At 38.2% G+C, this 10,434-nt stretch overlaps 1 long non-coding RNA gene across 1 annotated transcript; it reads left to right on the top strand.

Annotated features, from left to right (window-relative positions):
- The first annotated feature begins 3,118 nt into the window (after positions 1-3,118).
- LOC132800300 (uncharacterized) lies at positions 3,119-5,186 on the top strand. Its single transcript, XR_009635309.1, has 3 exons — positions 3,119-3,550; positions 3,662-3,722; positions 4,918-5,186. It is a non-coding gene; the product is annotated as an uncharacterized LOC132800300 (long non-coding RNA).
- The last annotated feature ends 5,248 nt before the right edge of the window (positions 5,187-10,434 follow it).

The raw sequence follows: 10,434 nt of genomic DNA, 5'->3' as shown, positions 1-10,434 counted from the left end.
ATGGAGATCGGATTTGTGATCCTCGTTCCACGAGCTTCGATTCGGTATATCATTCGCCTATTTTGGTTAACGTTTGCGTTTAAGCCCCCGGGTACCGGTATTATTTACCCGAATAAAATATTATTTTATTTGACTGTCTGTGAATTTTGTTCTAGGAGCACCGGTGAGTCGTAGAATTGATCCCGTGGTGGATCTTGGATTAATTGCGTGCACCAGGTGAGTGACCCACCTTTAAAAATATTTTTGGGGTAATTAATTGTATTTATGTAGTATTAATTTGGTATCTGTAAAATTGTGCTCATGTGGTGTATTTTAAATACAATCGGGAAAAATATTATTTTATATATATATTTACCATTGGTAATAAATGGAAATTTTGGGATCATCAAGAAATTCCCGATTATTATTTTATGGTGATTTAATTATGAATTATATTGTTGTTTAATTTATTATGCATGAGCAAAGTGAATTTTGGTAGTATTTGTACGTGGTTTTAAATTTGATTTTTCGGGCATAATTGGGTTAAATATTTTACGAAAATATTTGGTTATATTTTATAAATTATGCCCGCGGTATTTCAATTGTTGAATCTCGTATTACGAGAAAAGGTATGGTTTTATCTGTTATCGATGTTTTCGTACCGGGTTGTTGAATAAAAATATGTGGGATGGTGTTTTGTGAAAATTTGGTATACTTCCCACGGTAATTTTGTAAAACGGTACGGTTGGTTATTATTGTTATTTTTAGACGCACTCATACAGTATTGGTGTTCTGGTGTATGGTGTATGGACACGTGGTAGTGCGCGGTTATTATCTGGTTTAGCGCACGGTTATTACTTCACCCGTGAGTTGCCATTGGACCGTGGGCAGGCAAGGTTATTGTTGTGCACAGCCGCCCCCCTCCTTGGCCGGGTGATGGTTTTTAGCAGTCGGTACTGTCGGGACGCCGAAGTGACCACTGCAGGTTTCTCTCTTTAACCTCCCGCCAGTCGGTGCTCGGGACGCTGGGTATCGGAGGGCATCACCGGTATATGGTGTGGTGCGTCAGGTGTAATTGTCGGTGTAAATTGCAATTAAAGTTTAAAACCCCAAAGGTGTTCAAAAAATTATTTATTATAATTTATTGCAGTTATTTATATTTGGGGTATTTATGTATTTATTTGTTTATTTGTTGTTTATTAATTTGTTTGGTTCCTTGGTTTTTGGGAAGTACGTACAAGGGTTTTGTGAAAATGTTTTAAAAGGGGAACTTTTCCAACTGAGAGAATTGTAAGGGTTTTGAGAGAAATTATTATTTTCCCATTTAATTATTATCTATCTACTGTATTACCGTGGTATTATATTGTATAGTAGATAGGGTCACTCACTGAGATGATTAGCATCTCACACTCTTAAATTCCGTTTCCCCTAGGTCCAGGTTGGAGACGTTGATTGTCCGGGGCGAGCCCAACGTCTCAGTTCGTTGCCGAAGGTTCAAGCAGTTTTTCTTCCCTTTTTCCTCTCGATCTTGTATTGTTTCCGTATCTGTCATTTTATAAATTCCGCATGTTTCTGTATAATGTTCTGTATACTGTATTGGACGTGTAGTTGTTTTTATGCACTGGGTTGCTGCTGTTGTTTTCTTTTGAAGTGCTAAAATTTGTGGAACAATTTGTAGTTTGTGGGAGGAATAAGGAGATGTTTTTAGAAGTGTGTTTTCAGTGCAGGTAGTTTGTGGTAATTAAATCCCTTAGGGGAGGCTCTGCCGGATTTTCCGTTGGAGGGTTCGGTAGGGTTTCCCTGGGATCAGGGCTGTCTAGGGTTCCGGGGAAGGAATTCTGGACGGGTCCTGACAGTTGGTATCAGAGCTCTAGGTTCTAGTATTCCTAAGGGACTGTGCATTGTTGTGCATCCCATCCGTGTCTATTCTCTCGTTTTTCCTTCTTAAAGCGTTCTTTCCGTTTGTCTCAAAGCAAATTCGTTGCCCGAGTTTGAATAACTCTAATCTTCGAGGGTGTCAAAATATTTTTCCGATCGTTTATCAAAATTAAATGCTTTTCAAAGTGGTATTTGAAATTAAAGATGCTTTATTCAAGTATTTTTGGTTTGTGCTCGTACATGTATTTGTATGTATATTGTTTGATATTATACTGCACCATACGGAGGCGGCGAACCAATGTGGTCCATGTAGAGCTAGCCCCATAATCATGTTGCCTACGAGTCCAGGGGATCGGACGGCCAATATAGGCAACCACCCTGGTTTGTATTGGTAGCAGAGTGTCGGCGACAGTTGGAATCATGGATTACGTAATATGTAGAAGGTATCGTACGTACCTCCATTACAAGCGTGCATATTTGTTTTATGTTGTGGTTTTTCTAAGACTGACTTCAGCGACGTAAGAAATTTCGAGGACGAAATTTTTGTAAGGGGGGAAGGTTGTAACACCCCGTCCCGAACCATGTCGGAATTTTTGCACGTTGACCGAGGTTGACCGTTGACCGTTGACCGAAGGGGTCAAAAGTTGACTTTTTGATCCGATTGGAATTCTGGGTTGACTGAGGTACCGTTACGAAGTACACGTTGGCACGAGTTCGTAGACTGGTAGCACGTTAAAAACGGAGCTACGGTTTGAAAGTTTTGAGCAAAACAAGTTGAGGTCCAAACTGTCCAAGGGGTGCCGAAGTTGACTTTTTATTCATGCAAGGTTGAGCGTTGACTCATGCATGGTTGTGAAGTGCTCGTCGATACGAGTTCGTAGACTAGCGGCACGTCCGATTTGGACATGTGGTTTGAAAGTTATGGACCTGTAAAGTTTTTCAAATACTGTATTATTTTAATATTATTTTTACACGCATAACGAGGTGCCACGTGTGACTCAATGAAGGTGGCCATGTGTCACCATGGTGAAATGCCACATGTCAACCATGTGAAAAAAAATCAAATTATTTTATTATTTTTGAATAATAATATTATTATTAATATTATTTAATTATTTCTTTTTCTTTTCCTTTTTCTTTTTCTTTTTCTTTTTCTTTTTCTTTTCTTTTCCCCACGTGGGAAAACACCATTCTTTCTTTTTCTTTTTCTTTTTCTTTTTCTTTTCTTTTTTTCCTTCTTCTTCCCCGAAATACACACACACGCAGCTTTTTTTTTCTTCTCTCCCGACCGTCCCTCTCTCTCTCCCGTGTTTTTGAATTCCGGCCACCCATAGCCCTCACGCGCCAGCCACCAAGGAAGCCCGCCACCTCGCGAGCTTGGCCGCCAAGTTTCACGGCCAGCCACCGCCGGACGCGCGCCGATCGGGCCGGAGAAGCCGCCGGCCGGCCAAGTTTCTCTCTCCTCTTTTCTTGTGTTTTCCGGCCAGCCCACTCCCAATTGAGCCTCCTATCCCCCTATTTTGGGTCCTCTGAATCCAAAAATGGCCTCCAATCCCAGAAATTTGAAGCAGTTTGTGAGATATGGGGAAGTGAACACCGGCCGAGACTTTCCGACCAAATTCCGGCCACCTCCGGCGGAATTGGGGTCGATGGAGATCGGATTTGTGATCCTCGTTCCACGAGCTTCGATTCGGTATATCATTCGCCTATTTTGGTTAACGTTTGCGTTTAAGCCCCCGGGTACCGGTATTATTTACCCGAATAAAATATTATTTTATTTGACTGTCTGTGAATTTTGTTCTAGGAGCACCGGTGAGTCGTAGAATTGATCCCGTGGTGGATCTTGGATTAATTGCGTGCACCAGGTGAGTGACCCACCTTTAAAAATATTTTTGGGGTAATTAATTGTATTTATGTAGTATTAATTTGGTATCTGTAAAATTGTGCTCATGTGGTGTATTTTAAATACAATCGGGAAAAATATTATTTTATATATATATTTACCATTGGTAATAAATGGAAATTTTGGGATCATCAAGAAATTCCCGATTATTATTTTATGGTGATTTAATTATGAATTATATTGTTGTTTAATTTATTATGCATGAGCAAAGTGAATTTTGGTAGTATTTGTACGTGGTTTTAAATTTGATTTTTCGGGCATAATTGGGTTAAATATTTTACGAAAATATTTGGTTATATTTTATAAATTATGCCCGCGGTATTTCAATTGTTGAATCTCGTATTACGAGAAAAGGTATGGTTTTATCTGTTATCGATGTTTTCGTACCGGGTTGTTGAATAAAAATATGTGGGATGGTGTTTTGTGAAAATTTGGTATACTTCCCACGGTAATTTTGTAAAACGGTACGGTTGGTTATTATTGTTATTTTTAGACGCACTCATACAGTATTGGTGTTCTGGTGTATGGTGTATGGACACGTGGTAGTGCGCGGTTATTATCTGGTTTAGCGCACGGTTATTACTTCACCCGTGAGTTGCCATTGGACCGTGGGCAGGCAAGGTTATTGTTGTGCACAGCCGCCCCCCTCCTTGGCCGGGTGATGGTTTTTAGCAGTCGGTACTGTCGGGACGCCGAAGTGACCACTGCAGGTTTCTCTCTTTAACCTCCCGCCAGTCGGTGCTCGGGACGCTGGGTATCGGAGGGCATCACCGGTATATGGTGTGGTGCGTCAGGTGTAATTGTCGGTGTAAATTGCAATTAAAGTTTAAAACCCCAAAGGTGTTCAAAAAATTATTTATTATAATTTATTGCAGTTATTTATATTTGGGGTATTTATGTATTTATTTGTTTATTTGTTGTTTATTAATTTGTTTGGTTCCTTGGTTTTTGGGAAGTACGTACAAGGGTTTTGTGAAAATGTTTTAAAAGGGGAACTTTTCCAACTGAGAGAATTGTAAGGGTTTTGAGAGAAATTATTATTTTCCCATTTAATTATTATCTATCTACTGTATTACCGTGGTATTATATTGTATAGTAGATAGGGTCACTCACTGAGATGATTAGCATCTCACACTCTTAAATTCCGTTTCCCCTAGGTCCAGGTTGGAGACGTTGATTGTCCGGGGCGAGCCCAACGTCTCAGTTCGTTGCCGAAGGTTCAAGCAGTTTTTCTTCCCTTTTTCCTCTCGATCTTGTATTGTTTCCGTATCTGTCATTTTATAAATTCCGCATGTTTCTGTATAATGCTCTGTATACTGTATTGGACGTGTAGTTGTTTTTATGCACTGGGTTGCTGCTGTTGTTTTCTTTTGAAGTGCTAAAATTTGTGGAACAATTTGTAGTTTGTGGGAGGAATAAGGAGATGTTTTTAGAAGTGTGTTTTCAGTGCAGGTAGTTTGTGGTAATTAAATCCCTTAGGGGAGGCTCTGCCGGATTTTCCGTTGGAGGGTTCGGTAGGGTTTCCCTGGGATCAGGGCTGTCTAGGGTTCCGGGGAAGGAATTCTGGACGGGTCCTGACACAGGAGGTTATAGAAAGAAACCGGCATACGGTCGCGTGGCGTCCCACTGCGCCACTGCTAACCTGGTGTCCCGGCCATGGAGGGGTGGCCTACCCTCATCCGATGGCAACCACAAGACAACCTCACAATATCACCGGAGCGCTCCTCACACCCACCTGCGCGCTAATCACAACCGTGTGTACACTAACCATATCACATATAAACAGAACACCAGTATGTGCACGGTGCATCTAAAAATCATAAAATCCACATATTGAATTTATATATCAAAACTCACACTTTTGCATAAACACAGCGGGTATATTCCATCCGCTTGAACCCGGGAAATTCTCCACAATTTCTTTATAATCAATACCATAAATTCCATGATTTTCAAATCCACCAACTCCCAAATCCACCAATTCAAATATTCACATTTTCCCAAGCATAAATAATTATCGAAATATAATAATTAAATCTCATAATATTCCATGGGCATATTTTATAAAAATTGAAATCACCAACATAACCAAATATTTTCCTTGAAATATTTGAAAATCAAATCATGCCCGATTTAATGTTAAAACCACAAAAATTTCAAAATCCTCAAACCATAAAATAATTTCATATGGCATAATTTTGTAAAATGCACATTTTCTTAAATCCAATAAATTCACCAATAATTCCACAATAAATCAAATAAATATTTGGCACATAGAAATTAAATTCCAAATATTTAAATCACACATAATATATTCACTAATTAAATTCCCAAAATTAATTTGAAGGTGGGTCACTCACCTGGAGCACGCAATTAAACCATGATCCACCGTGGGATCAATTCCACAACTCACCGGTGCTCCTAGAATACAATTCACACACAGTCAAATAAATTAATATTTTATTCGGGTAAATAATACCCGGTACCCGAGGGGTCAAACACAAACTTTAACTAAAATGGTCGAATAATATACCGAATCGAAGCTCGTGGGACGAGGATCACAAATCCGGTCTCCATCGACCCCAATTCTGCCGGAGGTGGCCGGAATTTGGTCGGGAAGCTTTGGCCGGTTTTGATCTTGAGGGATCTTTCAAACGGTGGGGATTTTGGGCAAACTAACCCCGGAAATGGACTCAGAGGGGTCGAAAATAGTGGGATAGAGGTAAGGGTCGGGCTGGGTTGGTCGGAAATGGCGAGAATCGCCGGAAATATTTCACCTCGCCGCCGCGACTTCGCCGGCCTGATCTGGGCGCGTCCGGCGGCTGGCCGGGAGATTTGGTGGCTGAGGTCGCGAGGTGGTGGGCTTGGACAGTGGCCGGCGCGTGTAGCATTCCGGCGACTGAAATCCGGCCAAGACGCCGGTCAAACAGGGAGAGGGAGAGAGTCAAAGGAGAGAGATAGACAGAAAAAAAGTCTACGTGTTTTGCCTCTGGTTTTTTGATGGCTCGGGGAAGAAGGAAAGGAAAGGGAAAGGAAAAAAAAAAAGAGTTTTCCCACGTGGGGAAAAAAGAAAAAGAAAAGAAAAAGAAAAAGAAAAAAAATGAAATAAAAATAATTAAATATTATTATTTAAAATAATAATAAAAATAATTTGATTTTACACATGGTTGACATATGGCTTCTCAACATGGTGACACATGGTCACCTTCATTAAGTCACACGTGGCACATCGTTATGCGTTTTAAAAATAATATTAAAATAATACAGTATTAAAAAAAAACTCTACAGGTCCATAACTTTCAAACCACATGTCCAAATCGGACGTGCCGCTAGTCTACGGACTCGTATCGACGAGCACGTCACAACCATACATGAGTTAAAGCTCAACCTTACATGAATAAAAAGTCAACTCTGGCACCCCTTCGACAGTTTGGAACTCAACTTGTTTTGCTCAAAACTTTCAAACCGTAGCTCCGTTTTCAACTTGCTACCAGTCTACGAACTCGTGCCAACGTGTACTCCGTAACGGTACCTCAGTCAACCTAGAATTCCAACCAGGTCAAAACGTCAACCTTTGACCCCTTGGTCAACGGTCAACCTCGGTCAACGTGTAAAAATTCCGACATGGTTCGGGACGGGGTGTCATCAAGATATTGTCCGCTTTGGGGTATTCCAGGCCGTAGCCCCCCTCACGGTTTTGTTTCTGCCAGTCCCACTGGCAAAAGGCCTCTTGAAGGGAAAGGTATCCACACGGTTATAAGCCATGCTTCGTTCCCCTTTCCAACCGATGTGGGATGTTACAATCCTCCCCCCTTGGGGCCCAGCGTCCTCGCTGGCACACCGATCCGGGTCCGGCTCTGATACCACTGTAACAGCCCAGTCCACCCGCATCAAGATATTGTCCGCTTTGTGGTATTCCAGGCCGTAGCCCCCCTCACGGTTTTGTTTCTGCCAGTCCCACTGGCAAAAGGCCTCGTGAAGGGAAAGGTATCCACACGCTTATAAGCCATGCTTCGTTCCCTTTTCCAACCGATGTGGGATGTTACAATCGGTGCCCAATACCGGCGACCTGTGCCCTCCCTGTTGGCTGATTTTCCAGCTGCTACCAGCCATGTGACGGGTCCTTTTCCATAAATTTGGGGCCCCCAAGTCCATTTCCAAGCTCGGAGTGGCTCAAATCTTGCTCATTTGTGAGATATGATAAGAGCCCATTTCGGCAGCAACTTCACAATAGGATTCCGGCGACCTCCGACGGCAGTTGGACCAATTGAAGGTATCTTCTTAATGCTCTCATTATAAGCTTCAAATTGGTAGCTAGAATGTGAATTATAATTGAGTAATTAGGAAGTTGCCATTGATGGAGCTAGGTTGTGTTTATGTTGAAATTGGATAGAGGTTGGACAAGTCCTTAGCCAATTGCCATTACATTTGGGTTCTTAATGATTGTTAGAGGCTAAAGGAATGGTTAATTTGAATTAAATGTCGAGATATTGAAAAATCCCAAATTTGCAGTTTAGGCCATACGGGTTCATCCTGTATTCTATCAAATTAGGGTGGACAATGTTGATAATATTAAGCAAAAGGTGTAAAAGGATTGTTATAGATTTTTTGTGAGTTTACTTGTTATGTTGATTGGAATCATTATATGAAAATTATAGTTAGCATGTGTATAGATTGATATATATATATATAGATATATACACATGTACTGTGAACGTATGACACATATATGTATGTATATATATATATATATATATATGGAGATGTGTGATTTTATATGAAAAAAAAATAATTATATATATATATGTGGATATATATGTGTGTGTGTGCGAGTAGATAGATGTAATCATATATAAATATATATATATATATATATATATATATATATATATATATATATATATATATATGTATATGTGTGTGTGTATCCTGATAAGTATTATGGTTGACTGAAAATTTAAGGAAGTATTATCTAAATTATTATGCTATTTAATTGATTTAAACATAATGTTATATAATATTCGTTATATGGTTTGGCAAAATTGATTATATATATATATATATATATATATATCTATATTACTGAAATTTTTGTTATATTCAATTATATGATTGTTTAAAAGAAAATATGAAATTCTATGGATTTGATAAAAAGTGTATATCTATATGGCTGTAAATATATTTATCCCTTTAGATATTTATTTATTCATGGATATGGAATTTTGTTAATAATTGTTAAATCATTGTTGAAATGTTATGTAAATTAAAATGTTATTTATGAATTCAAATATGAGCACATATTTTATAATGCGATTTAAATGAGGTTGTGTGCAAGTAAATTTCAAGAAGATTTATGAGAATATTTGTATTAATTATTGAGCTGAAAAATTTTATTTGTGCGTTTGTTTATTATTTATTTATCTATTAATGGATGTACAGTGATGAATTTAAGCTGATAGGATTATGATGGTGGTCTAAAGAAAATGTGATTTATATGGACTTGAAAGGAAGTATTTAATCCAGTAATATTTATGAGATTTTGATACTTGAGAATATATGAATTATTGGATAATATTTAAAATTGTGGAATTTAATTATGTGTAAATTTTACTTGGCTTTAATGATATGTTTGATATAAATTGAATTGAAGGTTTGAGCAAATAATTATATCAAATTATTGTGATTAGGAATATCCGTATATTTGATTATTTATTATTTATTATTATTGTGTATGTATTTGATAAAAACATATGAATTGGATTATATTTTATCTAAATTTAATATTTTATAATATTACAAAATTTATAGTTTTTTTTAAGATACACCCATACACGTACCGGTGTTCTGTATCGTATATATGATTATGATAAGCGCGTAAGTTGTAATGTCTCCCGTGAGTTGCCACTGGACCGAGGGCAGGCAAGTTTGATATAATGCACATAAGCCGCCCCCCTCCATGGCCGGGATGACAGTTTAAGCAGCGGCATTGTGGGGACGCCGAAGTGACTGTATGCAAGTTTCTCTCTTTAACCTCCCGCCAGACGGTGCTCGGGACGCTGGGCATCATAAGGCACCACTGGTATATAGTATGGTGCATCAAGTACTTTTTTATATGTTTGTACATATATTTGTATGTTATATTATTTGATATTATACTGCATATACCGCACCATACAGAGGCAGCAAACCAATGTGGTCCATATAAAGCTAGCCTCATAACCATGTTGCTTACGAGTCAAGGGATCGGATGACCAATATAGGCAACCACCCTGGTTTGTATTGGTAGCAGAGTGCCGGCGATAGCTGGAATCATGGATCACGTAGCATGTTAGAAGGTATCATACGTATCTCCATTACGAGCGTGCATATTTCATTTTATGCTATGAATTTTAAGATATGATTTTATGTAATTATGTTATGTTATTTATTTGTGATTTAATTTCTTACTAATAGTCTTAATCGATGTTATTATATTCTTATTACTATTAATTGTATTTAACTATTTATTCAATCATTATTGTCACTATTATCGGGATTGTTATTATTATTTATAATGATTATTTTTATTGTAATTCCAATTTCTATTATTATCATTATTATAATTATAGTTGTTATTATTGTTATTATCAATGGTATTTATTAACAAAACTATTATTAAGTATTATCGCAGTTGC

Source organism: Ziziphus jujuba, chromosome 12 (genome assembly GCF_031755915.1).
Source record: "Ziziphus jujuba cultivar Dongzao chromosome 12, ASM3175591v1".
Taxonomy (NCBI): Eukaryota; Viridiplantae; Streptophyta; class Magnoliopsida; order Rosales; family Rhamnaceae; genus Ziziphus; species Ziziphus jujuba.
This window is presented reverse-complemented; position numbering and strand designations above follow the sequence as displayed.